This window comes from Castor canadensis, chromosome 3 (assembly GCF_047511655.1).
Source record: "Castor canadensis chromosome 3, mCasCan1.hap1v2, whole genome shotgun sequence".
NCBI classification, from domain to species: domain Eukaryota; kingdom Metazoa; phylum Chordata; class Mammalia; order Rodentia; family Castoridae; genus Castor; species Castor canadensis.
The window spans coordinates 143,786,612-143,807,398 of record NC_133388.1 but is presented as its reverse complement, the minus strand read 5'-3'; the positions used below and the strand labels follow the sequence as shown (position 1 = coordinate 143,807,398).

Here is a 20,787-nt window from a genome sequence, read left to right as displayed (position 1 = left end):
CAGACATCATTTCAGGCTCTCTGAAGACGGTGGTGGTCAAGTTGTAGTTCGTACAGGGATGATCTGGATAAGTGGTTCTCCAGCTTGGGCATACATCACTACCTGGAGGTCTCCATAAAAGGCGCAGTGTTTGTAACCCAGGAAGTGTGTATGGCGCTTAGAGGAACATTTCCCACTCTGGGGGCCACTGCTGTACCCAGCTGCTGCTCAAGTGCGACCTGCAGGACGGCAGCATCGCTTCACCTGCGGGTCTGTGAGGACAGGTTAGGTCCCTCGGACGAAAGGCCTCGGAGTCACATTTTTCAGTGAGTTCTGGGTGATTTGTATGCACAGTAAGCCGGAGAGACTTTAGCTTGTATCGGGGGCTGGAGCCAAATGATCAGTATTTTAAGCTTTAAGACTTCCAATCTCTGTCATTCTGTCACTCTGCCACTGTAGCACAGAAGCAGTGAGAGCCTGGTGGGCTGTTTCCCAACAGAACTTCATTTACCCAAAACAGGCAGTGGGCCACATTTGTGCTACAAGTCGCAGGGTATTGACCTCTAGTTTAGAATGTGTGTGTTGACCTGTATTTAAAAAATCTTCAGGCGCCTCCCAGTTTCGATTTCCATGGTTCTAGAGTTGGACCTCTTGTTTGTATTTTTTAACAAAAAAGAAAAGGGGGTTTCTTGTTTATTTCTTTTTTGTGATACTGGGGTTTGAACTCAAGGCAGTCCCACTTGCTAGGCAGGCACTCTGCAGCTTGAGCCACACCTCCCCTTTTTTGCTCTGGTTATTTTGGAGATACAGTCTCATTTTTTGCCCAGGTCAGCCTGGACCATGACCCTTCTATTTTACACTTCCCCCTGCTGTCACTGGGATGACAGGCATCACCATTATGCCCAGCTTTTTTCTGTTGAGATGGGGTCCCAGGAGCTCTTTGGCACAGGCTGACCTCAAACCACGATCCTCCCTATCTCAGCCTCCCAAGAGCTAGGATTCTGACAGGTGTGAGCCTCTGGCACCCAGCGAGAAAATTCTAAGCCATGTAGTCAGCAAACCATACACTTTGAGAAACCCTTTAAACCATTTTCCCCCAGCAGGATATAATTATTTTATTGACTATTTATATTTTTCTATGAAATAGCTCCTAGAAAGATAACGTTAAAACACTGGTCTATTCTTCCTTTCAACACCGTTTCTGTCCTTCCAGATATCTTTCACTGGAGCTGGGCTGTTGTGAGACAGGCAAATGGAGCACTCTCAGGAAACGTGGCTCAGAAGGACTGGCTGCTGTGACATACATCTTCCCCTACAGAAAGGACACACTGCACACACATTTAAGCTGGAAACTCATTACAGAAGAAAATGAGAACCAAGGAGAAGTGCAAATCCTTTTTCTTTATTGCTTCTCCAATTTTTTCTAAACTGAACTTAACTGCTCTAACTAAACTCTTCAGGGAATAGTTTTATGACTGAAGCAAAAAAAAAAAACCAGCGTGTGTTTACTTTCAATTCTTTATCAAGCAGAGAAAGGGATGGAGGGAAAGGCAGTTGGGAAATGGACTTTGTTCATCTCTAAGCGCATGACTTGTTTCTTTTATTAAAGAAACCTTCATCCCAGTCTCTCAGGGCCTTTCACCAGCTGCTGCTCTTTCCCCCAAAGGCACTGCTTCTATGACTTTGAGCCATCCCCAGCCCTTTTGTTTTGTGAGATGAGGTCTCACTAATTTGGCCCAGGCTGGCCTCAAAACACTATCCTCCTGGCTCTGTCTCCGAGTGGCTGATACTATAGGCATGAGCCACCTCACCCAGCAAAGCACTGGTTCTAAAATAAGCCCATAAACTTTTCTGGCTTAAAAGAGTTCTAGCAAAAAATACATGGAACAACATTTAGCTGTTAGTGAGCAGAGATTAAAATTATAAATATTATCGATCTTGGGCCTTGTACATATTAGGCAAGTGCTCTGCCAGTAAGCTACTTTCCAGGCCCTAGATCTTTTTCTTAAACATTTTTTTTCCCCAAAGCATAGTTTCTTTTCAGGATTTTGTTTTGATTATAATTCTTTCTTAATTATTGGAACAATACTGCTCATTAAGTTTTAGAAAATGCAGGCAAACAGAGAAGAAAGCATACAGAACTCCATCACATGCAAAATAACAACTTTTTTTTGGCGGGGAGGTCTCACTTTGTAGCTCAGACTGACCTCAGACTCATGATCCTCGTGCTTCAACTTCAAGTGCTTGAGGTATAGGTGTGACCCACCCACCTGGCTTCTAACTTTTAAAAGATAATTTGAGGTGAAGTCCTAATAACCATTTTAAGGCTGGGAATGAAGTCCAGTGATAGAAACCCATGTGTAGCATGTGCTCAGGTCCTGGGTTCAACCCCAGCACCGTAAGACAAAACAAACACAAACCTAACCATTTTATTTTCTCATTTTTTTTCTTTCATTCATTTATGCACACAATGTTTGGATCATTTCTCCCCTCTTCCCCCCACCCCTTTCCTTATCCCCCTACCCCCTCCCTGTCCCCCCCTACCCCCTCACTATCAGGCAGAAACTATTTTAACCTAACTATTTTAAAGTGAGCAATTCAGTACCACTTAGCAAATTCAAAATGCTGTGAACCATCCCTCTATTTAACACCAGAACATTTCCCTAACTGCAAAGTAAAACTCCTCACCCATTACACTGCTTTCTCCTTATTTTCTTTCCCCACGCCCCCTACAACCACCAATCTACCTTCTGCTCTCTGAGCTTGTCTAGTTTGAATATTTCATACAAATGGAATTATATATGTGATCCTATATGTCTTACTGTTTTCATGGAGATTTGAGGCTTATCCACATTCTAGCAATTATCACTACTTCCCTCCTGTGTTTTTGAGAGAGAGAAAGAGAGAGATCAAAAGGTATACAAAATTCCAAATATCAAATTTTCCCTTAGAAAGATTTGCCAAGTTTTACTTCCATTCTATCTTTATCTCTGTGAGGAGTAAAAAATGGCACTTCTTCACTTTAATTTCCACTTCTTTGATTCTTGGTGATGGCATTTTAGTCATTTATAATTCTAAGTCAGGAGTATTTATTTGTATATGAGTTTCAGTCATGACTGAGTTTCTAAACTGGATTTACAGAACTTATATATCTGGTCACTCTTCAGCAATATAGATACAAGTGAGAACATTATTATTATTATTAGTGGAATTAAAAGTACCTTACATAATATCTTGACTTGTATATGATAAAGCATATTTATTTTGAAGGTCTTTATTTTAGATTTATAGATAATTGCAAAACCAGTGCATTTGGAAAGATGGAATAGCTTGGTTTGCTTTTTATTATATGTTCTTCCTAAAACTATTATTTTCAGCAAAATGGTATTACTTGAGCATCTGAAAATGACTAAATGTCTTTGGTACTAAGTAGACCTCCTGTTCATACTTAAACTAGCACCGCAATTGAACTACACAGAAGTTTAGAGCTGAAGAGAGGCTCAGAGACCACTTAGAATAGCTCTCTAATTTTGTACATGAGGAACCTGTGGCCCAGACTGGTGCTAGAGCTTAACAAAGGTCACAGTTACTCAGTCTGGGGCAGGAGCTAAGTCACTGGAGTCCTTCCAATAGACTGTAGTGGTGGCTGGTGTAGCCAGCAAAACAGTGAGAGATGAAAGCCTGTATCTCCCTCTGCAGGTCTCAGAAGCTAAAAGTCTACATAATACATTCAGTTAATACAAACATGGGGCAGGTGTGTGTGTGGGAGGGTGGACTCTTCCAGCTTTGCTTCACATGTTTGTGCCACACATACTCCTAGGCAAAGGCTGTGCAAATATTTCAAGTACTTCAAAGCAAACATTTCTTCCTTTCAAATCCTTTTCTGATTTATATTAATATCACAAAGAAAGCAATATTTTGTAGTAATTAAAATCCCCAGCTCTAGATTCAGAGTGTCTGAGCCTGAATTCTGGCTCAGTCATTTCATAGTGGTATACACTCTGAAGCCTCCCCTTTTCTTCTGTAAAATGAAAACAGCAATAGTCCTTCCTTCCACAGCTTGTGGGCATAAGAAGTAATGCGCATAGAGGACTTAATATGGTTCTGGCAAGGGTTGAAGTGCTCTGTGAACCATTAATAAACTGTAGGATGTGTGTGGGGTGCAGCTCACTCACTCAGTCCCCCTGGGAGAGGAAGAGCTGCATGTGCAGTACCTGAAAGTACTGGCTACATTGGGATACAACTGCTTCATGGATCAAAAGTGTATTTTTGAAGACTTAGAACAAAAGCCTCAAGACAATAAGTTTATTCAAAATGTTGATAAAGCTTACATTTGCCATTTGAACTGCAAGTCAGGAAGATGTTTCAATAAAATAGTAAGAAGTTACAGATTCCTGAACTAGAGAATACCTTCTTTTATTATGTTAACATTTATTTGTTAATAAATATAGAGAAAATTCAGTTAGAAATTAATGGGTTATGAAACAAGAAAGAGGGATAATAGATATTATTCTGACATCAAGAAGCTAATTGTATTTTTTAAATTTTGAATCATTCTAAGAACCATTATTAAAAGGAAGAGATAAATTTTGAAAAGGAAAAATGAATAAGCTTTTGGCTTATTTGATAATCAAGTTAATGAAAAGGAATAAATTATCTAAGCCCACAGAAAAAAGATACAAATTTCTTGCTGATCTGACAAGCAATACCAACACTGGTTAAGATAACATATAATTCTAATATACTATTACAAAAGGGCATTTATAGCAAGCTAAGTAATGAGTGTGTCATTGCAAGTTGAAATTGGTTATTGCTTGAGTGAATGGGAGTCCTTGAAATCTTATTACTTGTTACAAAGAGAAGTAATCAGAGCAGGTAGCCAGAGAGTAGGAAAGCATTGTTGTAGAGTTGCACCACGTAGTTAATTAATTTGAAAAATTATATCATTTTTTAAAATTTTGTGATGGTTGGGACATACGTCAGCTTTCGCAATTTTGGAATTCACTGTGTTTTATCATCCTAAATATTAATTTTTGTAGATAAATCTGTACTTTTCATTTTCATTATTTTTCACACTTTTATAAGTTTCAAGCTCTCAAAATTGGGATCTGCCCCTGGGTGGGGGAGACATGGAGAGTCAAGAGAGGAAAATGGAGAAGCCTCAGCACTAGGGGGACTCTCAGATGCCAGTTTCTTGCCCCTTCTATCTGCTGAGCAAGATTCCATGGCTGCCCAGTCAGTGGAGGGCTGTGACCCTTTCCTACTGCTTCATCTCTTCTTCCATGTTTGCTACAATTAGTCATCTGTCACAGCAACAGTGTCTGGATAGATAGTACAGTGTAGTGTGCAGTAGGAGTGCAGGTGGCTGCAGGTAAAAGACAAGGACAATGGTCAGTGCCAAACAGAGAAAGGATTAGTGGAATTGGAGAGGACATTACTTCCTGAGCACATAAAAGAGCTTGGGCAGGCAGAGCAACATGTTGCTAAGGCAGTAGGAAATAAATGTAGTGGATCCCAAAGGGCACAGCGATGATCAGTGAATTTCTATGTATGTTGGCTATTTGCCTACATGGAGAAAATAAGTTGAGTTTGCACAGCTAGACCCAGCTTTTATTTATAATTAATAAATAATTCAGCTTGCAGTAAATGGGATGCTGGTGGAGACTGTGGGAAAAGGGGTGGGTGAAAATAGAGCACCTGACCCTCTGATGCCTTCCTGAAAAATATTAGCTGTAAGTTGTATTTATTTTGAATCATTTAGCTTTTGTTTTGCTAATCCCTCAAAGTAGGCCACCAAAATTTTAATGACTCTAAAGTGAGCATAACTACACAAGGTTAAGAACCACAAAACTATGTAGAACTTCATTTGAATTCAAATATAAGATCCAAATTTGTTTGTAGTAATAATGCCAAAGATGCCTTTGGTTCATGAAAAGTTCCCTGCTCTGTAGTGATGTACTTTACAACATCATCCAACACAAATCATTAATTGCTGCACCTTTTAGGTCCAGGCATTGTGCCTGCAACTGAGTATACAGAGAACAAGACATAGTTAATTGAGCTTTCGATGTGAGCTCATTAAACTGGACCTAAATAGTTAGGTTATACAGCAATGTATGTTAAATACATTGGGAAAGACAGGCTAACAAGAATATACATATATTGACTCTGATCTGGAAAGAATTAGAAGGAAACAGCCTTTGGTTTTGGTTTTGTTTTATAATGGAAGTAGAACCAATCACTACCAAAGAAAAGGAATAGAAGATGAAAATTATCCCATGATGAGAATAAAAATCAATTGCGTATTTCTTCCATTGGGTAGCTTTTGTAGAGCATTTGAATATTTTACCTTCAGGAGCCTGACAGTTTAAAAATTAATTTGTAGTAACATGCTGGCATCTTAATATATTTTTATTATGATAGAATAACACAAAACAAAACATGATTTGTAAGCAACTTGAGGCCATAGTATAAAACAAACCTGAGAAGAGTAGAAAAGTCACTATCAGCAGAGAAAAAGCTTGTTTCACTTCATGATCTTGCTGAAAATCAGGTAAGATTGTATCCTCTTCCTTCTGTCCCATTTTTTAAAATTTTCTATTTCATTAATAACTTTAAGTAATCCTATACTTTTACTTATTTAAACAAAGCCTCAAAAGTTAATTTTCAAAACCGATTGAGATTTAACTTAAGCTCCCAATTTTTTTAAGACACCAGCATTTTTTTTTGTTATGAGCTTCAAGGAGAGCTTAGAAATCATCTTGATATTTGTAAATCTCCCTGAGATTATCACAGGAGGAGCCAAACTGTATCTTGGAACTCTGTGTGTCATTTTCTCTGCAGCTAATAACCTGCAACAGTTAGGAGCTAATCATCTCAGCATGGCTGTGCCTGCTGTTCTAAGCGTGGCAGAGATAATGGCTGCTTCAAGTATCAGAGGAAAGAAAGAAAGAAATGTACTTTTATTCTCTCTACAAGAGAATAGGGATAGTCATAGAAAAAAATTACAGAAGTGTGATTTCTCAATTACCTTATGTCACAGATGTCACAGGGCTGGAAGTGGCATTTTTGGTCATTACGTCACATGATGCACTATCTAAAGGCTCACATAATAAAATTTAAGTCATTGATTCTCAAGGACAGAAGATAAGGAAACTGTGATTGCATCCCTGCTGGATTCCATAGAACTAGGAAGTAGGACCGACGGAGAACCCACAGAAGAAAAAACGTTCAGTTTTTGCAAAGAAGTGGGGGCTATGTTCCATATGGCTCGCTGCGGAGGACCAGATGGCCTGGGCAGCTTGCTGTGCACACTGATGCTGGCCAGCAAGCAACTCTTGTGTGTGTCTGCTGAAGCCTGCCGCAAGGAAAGGGTTTAAATCAGTGAAGGCAAAAGAAGGGGGTGGAGGGTGGGGGGCTGGCTTCTGTGCTTAGGATTCTTTGTTTTGTGCATTTCAGGGGTGAAGTAGAGACAGGAGGACACAAAGGTGGCATAATCACTTGAGAACTGCACTTGTCCAAGTGCCTGAGAAAACAGCTCTGCTTGCTAGACTAGAATCCTAATGTCTCCAGAATGGTACCTAATGTGTGTGCAGCGTTTTTCCATGCTATGCTTTTAAATGTCACAACCTTACCGGATACGTTCTAATTTTGTTCCTGTTTTGTAAATGAGGATATGAGGCCCGAAGAGAGAGGCTTCGTAATTTGTCCTAAGTCTTAGGCCAGAGTTCATGCTTGGCCATTACTTTACCTCTCTGACAGGTGTGGTTCTGTTTAAGCTTGTCTCCTTTATTACACATAGAGGGAAGGACAGAAGACATTCACTTATTCATCAGATTTTCTGCACATCCACAACACGTCAGGCACCTGCCGTCAAGGCTATGTGGATATTTAATGTGGGAGGATCCAGAGAATCGCCCAGTGATTGTCAATAAAAATAAATTCTCCAAACAAATAGATTCTTCTCAATCCAGAGAGCTGATCTTCACTGTCATTTTAATGTACTATTCCAAGACAAGCACTGTCCCTCACATTGTCCTGCTCTGCAATTGCTGATTGTGTGCTCATGTCTGCTGGTCCTCCTATGAAAATGCCTCCTGTTCCCACCAAACTGGAACTTACCCAGCTCTTCCCTAGCATGCCCAACACCTGCCTTCCTCAGCCTCCTTCTCTTCCTCCTCTTCTTGATACCTGGACTGCCTCACACTCTCACTTGAATCCTTCTTCTCCAACTTAATGCAAACTTGCACCACAAAACCATTTCTACACTTTGCCCATATGCCATAAAAGGCACTCTTTCCTCCTTCAGGGCTTCCGGGAAGCTTTGTCCTTGCCTCCCAGGACACTTGGTACATTTTATCAGTGTTACGATTATTTTGTTCTGGTCTTATTGACCCTTCTTCATTGGGGGTGTTTTTAGAAGAGGCATTTTTCTTCTCCACCTTTCTGTACCCAGAATGTAGCACTGTATTGAGTTATGGCTGAATAATTTCCTTTAAACACAATTTCTGTATATTAAAGACAATCCTGTAGTTAAGAGGTAAATTATGTCAGATTTTGAGAAGAAATGTCATCATCTATGGTGGGCAGAGACAGCAATTTTCCTCAAGAACATAGTGGCAAAGAGTCCCTAAAGGAAGGCCCCCACGTGGAGAGACGTCCAATGTGTTTAGTGAAAATTAACTGTTTTTTTCCGGACTTGAAGTAATTTTCTGTTTTTCCAAACCCTATAACAAGAGCTGCTGCTTTTCCTATCTCTCAGTCTCCACTACCCACTCTGGGTGGTGGTCCTCATCACTTTCGTCCTGTGTTCTGGACTATCTTCTCAAATGGACCCTCTGACTTCAGAGTCTCTACCGTAAGCCACCTCCCCCAGACTCTAAAGGGATCTCTCTGAAATAGGATGCCTGAGGAGCAATAGAGCTTTTGGTTAACAGGCCAGGTTCTGCAGTCAGTGATGCCCAGGTCTGTGTCTCTGTTTGGCCATCGACTGGCTGTGAGACTTTGGACAAATCATTTACCTGTAGCCTCATTATCCTTCTCCATATTGTTCAAGATAACAACTATACTGACTCATAGTGTTGTGAAAATTTCTCATGTAAAATGGTTGAGAAGCCAGGTACAGGTGGCTCACACCATAATCCTTGCTACTCAAGAGGAAGAGATCAGGAGGATGGCTGTTGGAAGCCAGCCCCTGGCAAGTAGTTCGTGAGACCCTATCTTAAACAAACAAAAAAAGCCCATCACAAGAAAAGGCTGGTGGAGTGGCTTAAGAGGTTTAGTGCCTGCTTAGCAAACGTGAGGCCTTGAGTTCAAACCTCAGTGTTGCCAAAATAAATAAATAAATGAAATGCTTAAGTAACATGCCCAGGGTAGAACAGTCTCAATTGCTGGTGTTCCCATTTTAGGGTTATTCATTTGTCAAAAGAATAAGTAAAGTGAAAACAAAATATCTAAAGAGTTCCTAATAGGCTTCTGTAAGAAATACGCATGTCTTACCTTGTCCTGTAGAAATATAAAAGCCTTCCTAATCAGCCTCTTTCTGTCCTCCAGTTTGACTTCCTGGTCTACGGATGCCCTTCATCCAGCCACACATCATGCCTTCACATCCATGAGTGTCATTCTTACTGGATTTTTTTTTTTTTTTTTGCAGTACTGGAGTTTGAACCGAGGTCCTCATGCTTGCCAGGCAAGTGCTCTATCATTTGAGCCACTCCACCAGCCATGTTTTCTGTAATGGGTTTTTTCCAGGTAGGGTCTCAAAAACTATTTGTCCAGGGCTGGCTTTGACCTGCGATCCTCCTGATCTCTGCCTCCTGAGTACGTAGGATTATAGGCGTGAGACACCAGCTCCTGGCTCTTCCTGGAATTTTTTTTGAATCTCATCTGTTAGACTTTTACCATCATTCATGACTCAGATATAAGCCTCTCTGTGAGGCCTGCCTGGCTACCCTGATAGGATAAATCCTCCAGTTTTGTTCCCCAAGCCATGTAAATACTGCTTCTGTTGAAGCAGGTTCCCTATGGCATTGCCATGGTTTATTTATTTATACTTTTCTCATTAAGCTGTAAAATCCTTCTAAGGATGTGTTTGATTAATCTCTGGGTAGTTAACACCTAGTAAAAAGTGCTTGGCCTACAGTAAACACCCATCAATATTTGTAAAATAAATTAACAAAGGTATAGATTAATAAATCCACGAGCCAAAGAAACCATTCCTCATGGAAGAAAGATATAAAGTAAGATAACATGTTCTGGACCTAAGCATTTCACTTTTAAAATGAAGCAACAGGACACACACACACACACCCGCACACACGCACACACGCACACATGCAAAGGAAGATCAAGGGAGCAATGTACAAAGAATGGTTTTGGAGTATACAGTGTCCTCCTGTCTACTCAGCCTGATCTTCCAAAGCCTTTCTTCACATTTGTGATAACTTCCAAAGTTCATGAAGGTGACCTAGAGTCATGACAGGTCAAAGCCATCTTCTGGTTTCCTTTCAGTTGACAGGATGCTCACATATTACAATACTCCAACTTCTGGGCCATCAAGGTTTACTGTAATAAGAAAGCCAACAGAGATTACACTTTGTGACTCATGAAAGCAAGTAGACAAATGAAAACCTTTAGGGCCAGAGATTTACTCTGTGGTGAGCCATACAATAACCAAAAAACCCAAATGCTTGAAATATAATCAAGTTAAGTGTCCTTTGGTACATTGACTCAGTGAAATTCTGTTTTCTTAGGTATCTGTTCTTACTTGGTATTGTCTGATGGGAAATTTTAACAATATTTAAGTTTAAAGAGGCTGTGGATGTAGCTCAGTGGTAGAGCACCTGCTTAGAGTACACTAGGTGTTGGCTTCAATTCTCGGCCCCTCCCTCCCATACATACACACACAAAGAACACAAAAACCATTGTTGCAATGATTTCATACAAACAACATATAGAAAAAAATGATGAAAATACATCAAATATTAGTAATATTTGAGTAGGGGAACCCTAATAGTTCTTCACTTTTTGGTAATTTTTAAATATTCTTTAATGAAATCTATTATTATTATTATTATAATCAAAAAGCACATTTTTTGATGGGTCAAATTTGCTAATTCAACCCACTAGGCCAGCTTAGACCAATGGCTCTGTGAGTCATGCAGATTTCCTAAAAAGATGCCCTAAGACATTTTTCTAAGCTTGTATTTCAATTCAGTCAGCTTTGACAGAACACACTTTGTGTGAAGTGTTCCTGCTAGGCACTGGAGTGGGGAAAGAAGACCCGAGGATAACACACACTGTCTCACAGCAGGCAAGTCACACTGGAGTTACAGGGCTACGTCCACCCTATTCTATTTTCTCACGAGCAGCCTGTTTGTGTCAAATGTTCTAATAGAGCTGAGCATGAAGGGCTGCAAGGATTAAACTCTTGCCTGACAGCATGAGAGGAGTGTGTACAGGAAGCTGACATTAAGTTGGGAGTCAAAGATTGTGAGTTTTACAAATGTGAAGGAGAGATTTCAGAAAGACCAAGAAAAGCATTAAAATGCACACAGAGTAATGAGTTGTCTGCTGGGATGGGAACATTCAATATGAGGTGGGAAAAGGCTTGGAAAGAGGCAAGTGTAATTGCAATAATGCATTTGTTGGCAGTCTACACAGAAAGCCTAAATAAACTTGATCCTCTTCCAAGCTTTAAACATGATGGTCTTAATTTATTCTGAAATACTCCTATATATCCATAACAAGTCCCTGTGCTTTGGCTTATTTTTTTCAGTTCTGATCTTTCTTGCATAATTATAGTTATAATTATAAATATAATCACGTTGAATTTCAGGCTTTACCTGTCAGGCAGTCTGCTAAGCATTTTCCATATATTACCTGACATTAGCCTCATGAAAAATATAGGTGTAAAAAATTCCTTATCCCCATTGTACAGATCCATAAACTGAGTTAAAGAAATAGTAAATAATTTCCCCCAGGGTCATACAGATGGTAATGATGAATGAAAGGATATGACAGCCAAAACTAATCACATGAAATTAAATGCGAAGTAATTAAGGCTCAGCACTTAAGCAGGCCAGCTAGGGAACTGCATCCCGAACTACCCTCGGGATGTAGTTCAACAGAGCTGCCACTAGATGGCAGAACCAGCCCGGATTGGAGAGAATTGGGACTGGGTGTGGTCGAACCTTAGAAGCTGTGAGATTTAGGAATGGTTCCAAATGCTGCTTCCCTTCCAGTTCACTGAGCAGATCAGGTCAGAAATAATATTCTGCCTTCCTAGCTAAGCTTTAAAGGAAGCATCTGTATTTTTCAAAGTCAAGAATCACAAACATTTATTCAAAATAATTTTTCACAGATTTGAAATTTCCAATAGACAAAACTAGAAAGGATATGTGTCTCCTCGTTCCTTTCTTCACTGAGGAGAGTGCCACAATCCTGGGCTGTTCAGTTAAAGATATCTCTGGTCTCAAATGGCCGTATCTCCATCTGCTATAGTAAATGTAGAATAATCCATCTCGTTCCATGGCTGAGTGAGGTACTTACCCCAGAGAAGGTCTGGCTTAGCACATGCCTACCTGAGTTGAGTTTTAACTTTTGTTTACCCTGTTGGAGTTTCAACTCCTGTACTTAAGTTAAGTAGGCACAAATTTTAGGTACAAATATTTGACAGGAAGAAATACAGTCCAAACAATAAATTTATCACTTAAGACCAAAACAATGAATTCTTTTTTTTCATCCTGTCATCTGTGACTCAGTTTTTCAAATGAGTTGAAGCCAAAACTCAAACTTCGCTCTAATTCCTAAAATAATCTTATCTGTTAGTAGCACTGACTCTTAACAAAATTCACTACCAAAAGGATCTTCCACTCAATGAAAAGGCAGACATTCAAAGGGACAGTCCTATGATCCTTGATTAAAACACAGACTCTACTCAAATAGGGCACTCTAAATGTGTAAAAGATGCATTAGGTTAAGTCACATCAATTTCAGGTCACAACAACCTACCTGCACAAGTCATGAGAATCCTTCACTATGCATTTCTGTCTCTTAGAAACAGCGTAAACTTCCCACTCCTCCTCTCATGCCCCTTGCCCATCCCCCAATCTAATTTAAAAGAACAACAAAAACCCCATGCAGAAAACATGTCATCAATGAACACAAAGAAGAATTTGTAATTCTAAAATGTGAAATGGAAAGTCATGTTGAGTGAGACAGAAAGTACTTCACCTATTGTCATTTTGCTACAATCTGCACCAGAGGCTGTTCTATTAAATGGAAACAAACAAACAAAAAAAACCTACCTTCTTCCTTCTTTTCTCTTGTTCTTTAAAAGGAAGAAATAATAATATCCTTGCCTCAGATTCCAGAGTATTTATAGGAAATATGTAGATGGGTGTTTGCCTATGCATATGTACAAATTTATATGTATGTACACATATATATATGCAGCTTCATATATAATTAGCATAAAATAAAATTCACCAGTTTTAAGCATACGTGAGCTCGACAAATGTGTACTATTGTGTATCCAGCACCATGGCGACATTCCTTTTAACACATTCTCTCGAGCAAACTCTCTGCTCCATCCTTCCCTTCCTCCCAGCCCCTCACAACACACACCATGCTTTCTGTCACCATAGTCCTTCTTTCTCTAGGATGTTATATAAATGAATTCGTTCAGCATGTAGTCTTTTTTACCTGGTTCCTTTCACCCAATGTAACATTTGTAGGACTGGAGATATGGCTCAAGCGGTACAGTATCTGCTTTCCAAGTGTGAAGCCGAATCCAAACCCTAGTCCCACCAAAAAAAAAAAAAAAAAAGTAACATTTGTAATATTCTACCATGATATTTTAGGTATGGGTGGAGTTTTTTTAATTGCCAAACTATATTTCCTTATATGACTATCTTACAATTTGTTTATTCATTCCCCATCACCAGACCTTTTTTTGTTTTTAGTTTTTAGGTACTGTGAACAAAGCTGCTCAACACATTCAAATACAAGTCTTAGTGGAAACACGTTTTCACTTATCTCTGGTAAATTCCTCAGAGTGGGTGTGCTAGATTTCCTGGTCAGCAATTTTGTGTTTAGTTTTTTATGACTCTGCCGAACCGTTTATATAGGGATATACTTACTAGGTGTGGTGCTTCTTCCTAAATCCACGTGTCTGGAGTAGTGAAAGACCAAAGGGTCTCTCCCATGGAGAATCTGGAACCAGTGCCCCCTCTCTTTGCTTTTCAGACATTCACTAGCATTTATATCACATTTTGGGCAGAGGATAATAAGAATCTAAAAACCTGAAGCTGAGAAGGTAAAGTTGTCAAACAGTGGCACGTCTCTCCCACACACCTCAGGCCACAAGCCACTTGCTCTAGCAAGTTTTACCAGCGAACCTAAACTGGGATCTGAGGTGCCATCAGCACTGGTAAGGCTGTCCTTGGCCTTTGTCAGTGTTTTTCTGCATGTGCTTCTCCGTCAGGAAGGCCGAGGCAGAAGGAATACCAGTAGCAATATAATATTTGCATTTCAGAATATTTTTGTCAAAGACTCTCCAATTACACCCCTCAGCCCGCTTGCTGGTCAACACCTATGTGTAGAAGTGTCCTGAAGCTAAATATCATGTGTTAATGTTATGTATAGTTCTGTAGTTCCAGAAGTTGGAGTAACTCAAACTGCATTTGGAATCTGGAAGTCAGACATGAGGTATCTAGGACTAAGAAGAGAAACTGTCAATTAAAGAAAGGCATGGGAGCTTCTGCCTTAGTTATACTTAATATGCATTATTGAGCATCTATAGCTACTAAGAATTGTTTTAGGCACTGGGATATAGCCAGGCACGTGACATCCAAGGTTTTCACAGAGCTTATACCCAGTTCATTGCCGAATGGGTACATAGACACGCACACCACTTGAAAAATACTCTTTGCTGGGCAAAGACTAAAACCAAGATCATCCATGAGCAGGGATTTCACATTCAGTGAACGCCATCATGAGCCTGATCAAGAATACTTGTCTTGCCTTCTGGAGATGCCACCTTCCTGGTCCCCCTCCTTTGGCAACACTCCCAATGTCACTCTACCACTTCCTCAGCCATCTTCCTTTAGGCTCAGTTACCTGTTTACTTGCAATGGTGAGGTAGAGGCCTATGAATTTTTGTCTATATTCTAATATTATGCTAAGGTATGCAAATGAATAATTATGTTCTTGAAAAGTTGTATCCTTGAGTGGCACACAATATCAATACGTGATATTTATGCACTAAATCACAACATAAGCAAATGAAGATAATTTGTTTTCATGAAACAGCAAAATTAAGTACAGTAAGCCCAAAAAAAGCAGAGAAGCAAGAAGCCAGTTGCTTCTCTAGTCTCCTGGAAACAGTGGGAGAAGTGGGCTGTCCAGATTGGGCTGTTTGTATATTACAGTGCAGTGTTCCCACAATGTGCTCATATTTATACAAACTACTGTGTTCTGTGTTCACACAGAAGTAGTTCTGCAAATAGTAAATGCCGTAATAGGGTATTTTGTGGTTAGGAAGGCCTTGCTTGATTGAAACTCTTAGTAGAGAAATGTTATAATGGAGAAAACTATTTCAAAGGGATTTTATTTTTTTCTATTTTATTTAAATTTTATTTCATGGGACTTACTTGTGTATACATTATTTGGACTCCCTCCCCCCAACCCAGTCCCTCCTCCAGGCAGAACAGGTTCCGCCCTCTTGTTCTCTGATTTGGTTGAAGAAACAACATAAAAAAGAATAAGAAAAACATGGCATTTTTGCTAGTTTGAGGTAACGATAGCTATACAGGGAGATTCTTTGTGTTGCTTCCATGCACAAGTGTATTACAACCCACATCGGTTCATCACTACCAGACCTCTTCACTACTTCCTGGTCCCCTTCTCATAGTGGCCTCTGCCAGTTTAAGATTACTATATTTGCTCCTCTGAACACATTAACCACATGCAAGTTTTAGGTTTCCTTCCCTTTCTCTACTCCTCCAGTGTGTGTTCTCTCCTTAGTGTGACCCATGTCCAATAATATTACCATATTTGTTTTAGGTCTAAGATCTGCATATGAGGGAGAGCATGTGGCTTTTGGCCTTCTTAGGCTGGCTAACTTCACTTAAGATGATGTTCTCTAGTTCCATCCATTTACTTGTGAATGAAAAATATCTCATTCTTCTTTGTGGCTGAATAAAATTCCATTTTGCATAAATAACTCATTTTCTTAATCCATTGGTTGGTAGTGGAGTATCTTGGCTGTTTCCATAGGTTGGCTATTGTGAATAGTGCTGCAATGAACATGGGTGTGCAGGTGCCTTTGTAATAACCTGAGTCACAGTCCTTTAGGTATATCCCTAGGAGTGGGATTACTGGATCATATGGCAGGTCTATGTTTAGTTTTTAAAGAAGCCTCCATATTGTTTTCCAAAGTGGTTGTACTAGCTTACATTCCCACCAGCAGTGTATGAGGGTTCCTTTTCCCCTGTATCCTAGTCAACATTAGTTGATGGTAGTTTTCTTGATGGTAGCTATTCTAACAGGAATGAAATGGAATCTTAGTGTGGTTTTGATTTACATTTCCTTTATGGCCAGGGATGATTGTGCATTTTTTTAATGTGTTTTTTAGCCATTTGGACTTCTTCAAAGGGATTTTAAATGAAAAGGATTGAGTCTATAAAATTTTAGGACTTCTCATTAACCCTAAGTAATTATCATTATTATTACTATTATTATTATGAATTTATATGGCCATGCACTAAGGTATGACCGAATGCACAAATCAGCCTTGACTTGGAATTGTTAACTTTTTTTTAACTTCATGATGGTGTAAAGGCGATATACATTCGGTAGCAATTGTACCACACATTTTTAAGTTTGACTTTTCCTGGGCTAGTGATCTACACAGTGGTACTCCAGGGAAGCTGAGATGAGCAGGGAGCTGCAGCTCCCAACCGGCCATGTAACCATCTGTAGAACCCATGCTCTGCAGAGTGCTGTGTTGCTAAGATGCTCCACTGAACATCTTATGTGGATTTATGTTTTAACTTAGCAATAGATTTATTGAGACAAAGCTGCATCAGAAATCGAGGGGTGTCTGTATCTAATTTCATGTAACCCTTCTACCAAACTTATGCAGAAGTGGTTTATTTTACAAATGTAGAAAATGAAGCTCAAAAATATTAATATCACACTTAGCAGTGATTCATGGCCTGTTTCAATCCAGAGTTCAGAGCCGCAGCTTTTAATGACTACACATACTGTCTCAGGATAAGGACACTAGAAAACACTGTCCACTGGAACAGATGATTTCATGACGACCTTAGAGACTTCTCAAAAAATAAAATGCAGCTGGGTGCTGGTGGCTTATACCTGTAATCCTAGCTGCTTGGGAGGCTGAGATCTGGAGGAGCTCAGTTCAAGACCAGCCCAGGCAAATAGTTTGCAAGACCCCTTCTCCAAAATAACCAGGGCAAAATTGGCTGGAGGCATGGCTCAAATGATAGAGTGCCTGCTTTGCATGTGCAAAGCCCTGAGTGCAAAGCCCTAGTCCCACCAAAAAAAAAAAAAAAAAAAAGAAAAAGAAAAGAAAATGCATCTTCTAAGTAGGCTGGAGATCCATTATTTACCTATTTCTACTCACTCATTCATTCAACAAATATTTATATGCACTGAAAATGCAATAATGAATGAAAAAAAATCTCTATTCTCCAGGAGCTTAAATTATAGTAAGAAAGATATATTAGTTTCCTAGGGCTGGTTTCATAAATAATCATCAACCAGGTGGCTTACAAGAACACAAATGCATTCTCTGACAGTTCTGGAAGCTTCAGAGGCTAGAAGCCCAAAATGAAAGTGTAGGTAGTACTGTACTCCATCTAACAGCTCTGGGGAAGAGACTGCCTTGTCGCTTTCAGCTCCTGATGAATCCAGCAGTTCCTTGTCTATGGTTGCATAACTCCAAACTCTACATCCTTCACAGGACCTTCCTGTACCCAATCCCACCTTCTTCTATTCCCAGGACATTTGTTGTTTCATTTTGGACCAAGTCAGGGAATCCAAAGATGCTCTTATGTCAAGATCCTTAACCAGATTACATTTGCAAAGATCCTTTTTGCCAAATAAGATCACATTTTCAGGTTCTGAGGATTACTATGTGGAGGTATCTTATGGAGGAGCATGTATAACCCTATTATAGGAGAGAATTTTAAAAAATAAAGAACAAATATGTAATTATAGTAAGTACTATGGAAAAAATAAAACAGGGAAAAGGAACAGTGAGTATGGCTCAGGGAGTTCTATACTGACTAGAAGTTCTTTAAAAGGTGATATATAAAAGTAGGCTAAGAGATGGACAAACCTATGTGACAGAGCAACTAGCTGCTTACTTGATTCTTTCTCCTTTCCTGGCCCACACTAAACTACATGTCCCAGTTCCCTTGCTGTTGAGTTTGGCTTTGTGACTGAGTACTAGTTGGTTTAACATGATTGGAGGTGATGACGGTCATTTTCAGCCTACCCAAAAATGTCTCCCTCATGAACTTTTCCATGTTCTTTCTCTTCTCTGGCTTGCTATAAGGTCACCCTCCCAAGAAGACTCGTGTTGAACGTGGCAAAACTTCCTTTAGTCTGAGTTCCAGAATGACAGTATGGAGGGTAGACTTCCCATAGAGCTGTTCACCTGCCCAACACATTACATGAGGAAGGAAATATTCTTTGTGTTTAGGATTGCAGCAGGTATCACTCCTGAAGAACACACAGGGTTGGGGAGCTTCAAGGTAGCATATACGAGTCCCTGACACAGGGATATTCTCAGTGTGTTTGAAGAGAAGCAGAAAGGATAGCCAGTGTGGCTGGAATGGAAAGGAGTGGGCAATGAGAAAAGTGCTGGAAGATGAAGTCAGAGAGGCCTAGGACCACAATGTAAACTATAACCTATCCTTAATGACTATTGTAACTTGGGAAGCCATTACAGAATCCTTTTATTCTGCTTTCTAGCCAGTAAACAGACTTTCCTCCCAAATAACCTATGACTACAATTTAAATATTTGTCCCCCTCAAAACTCATGTTGGAATGTAATTGCCATTATAACAGTAGTAAGAGGTGGGGGTTTTAAGAGATGATTAGGAATTGAGAACTTCACCCTCACAGAAGGAATTGGTGCCATTATAAAACTGTGAGTTTGTACCCCCTCTTGCTTCCTCTTGGCTCTCTCACTCTTCTATTCTCCCCTCTTTAGGATGCTGCACTTAAAACTCCATATTGGAAGTCAAAACAGTGCCCTCACCAGAAACCAAATGTGTTTATACCTTGATCTTGGACTCTCCAATCTCCAAAACTATAAGAAATGAAATTCTGTTCTCTATAACTTACCCAGTCTCAGGTATTCTGTATAGCAGCATAAAACAGACTAAGACAGTAATGGTAAACCTTTTCTTACCGCTAAATAAAAATATCTTTTAGATTGCAACAGAAGAAAGTTATTCAAAAAAGAATGACAGGAAAATTCATGTGGACACCTAATTTACAAAGTGTACATGTAAATAATTTTTAAAAATGAAACATCTCTAATTGTTTCTGGATTCAAAACTGAGAGGGATGTAGGTGCACAGCTTGTCATTCTCTTAGTCACTGGCTCAAGATAAAGAGCAGGATCTGAAGAACAAGACCAGATTCATCTCCTTCAGGAAAGGTTTATGGGACATCTAATAACACAGGCATTCTGCCAAATATTCAAACATGAAAACGCCTCAGTCCCACTCCTCGATGGAAAAAGTGGACATTAAAACTAGGCCTCATTTTCCATTTTCTACCTAAATTACTTAGGGTGGGTTTAATGCATTACTCACAAATCTAAAATGTGTAATGCCTCAAAACAACAGAGACTTAGTTTTCTCTTACTCTGCAGAATAGTGTTGAAGTTCCTTTCCAGATGACCTTCTACATCATCATTCATGGACCAAGGTTCCTTCTATCTTGTGACTCCTGTCTTTCCTCTGTTCTCTTGTCTGCTCCCATCAGTCACTGGGAGGAAGACGCACATGTGGAACTGTGGCAGGTTGTCTCCCCACATTCCACTAGCTGGAACTCAGTCACACAGCCACAGTTAACAGCAATGAAGGGTGGGAAATGTAGACCAGTTGTGTGCCTAGGAGGAAAAGGAAATGGGTTATGGACAACGCATCACAGAGTGAACACTGGCTGTTATTTCAAAACATGGAAATCCCCTCTGTGGATGGCAAAATATTGGCAATAAGACTTTATGTATTACTGCTGGCTTTGTTGATTTAATATTTATAAGGAAACATCACCCAGACAAAGATAATAAATAAAAACAGAAAAATGTCTCCAGCATTCACAGGAATCTTTGAGTTATTTTTTCAGTTCCTCTTCATAACATAATAATGTTAAGGAAAAGTTAAGCATCCTGTATTTCCTTGTTTTCAAAATACTCAATGTCCAGAACCCTCCAATTCTTCTAGATTGTAGGTCCATCGTCTCTAGTCATTCCTGGTCTCTACTTCAATAGAAAGCAGCCATCTGGAGAACAGAACAGAAAGGCAACTGTAATGAAGTGAGGGATTCATCAACCCCTCTTGGGAGGAGGCCCCCAAACCACAGCTGTGGAAAGTATTAGCAATAAATTGAATGATTAATATGCTTCTCATACTAGTTTTTATCCCCAGTTTTTTAATAGATAATCTTAACATTAATGGCAAGTTAATTTCAAAGCTTCTCATGAATTTTTCAGTTGGATAATAAAATTCCTTGATTTTATATTAAAGAGGAGGTCTTCACAT

General features: G+C 39.6%; 1 long non-coding RNA gene across 1 annotated transcript; it reads right to left on the bottom strand.

The window, feature by feature from the left end:
• Positions 1–10,120: 10,120 nt before the first annotated feature.
• On the bottom strand, positions 10,121–20,125 carry LOC141421342 (uncharacterized). Its single transcript, XR_012445936.1, has 3 exons — positions 19,889–20,125; positions 13,684–13,778; positions 10,121–10,542 (listed from the first exon to the last, which is right to left on the bottom strand). It is a non-coding gene; the product is annotated as an uncharacterized lncRNA (long non-coding RNA).
• Between the last annotated feature and the right edge of the window lie 662 nt (positions 20,126–20,787).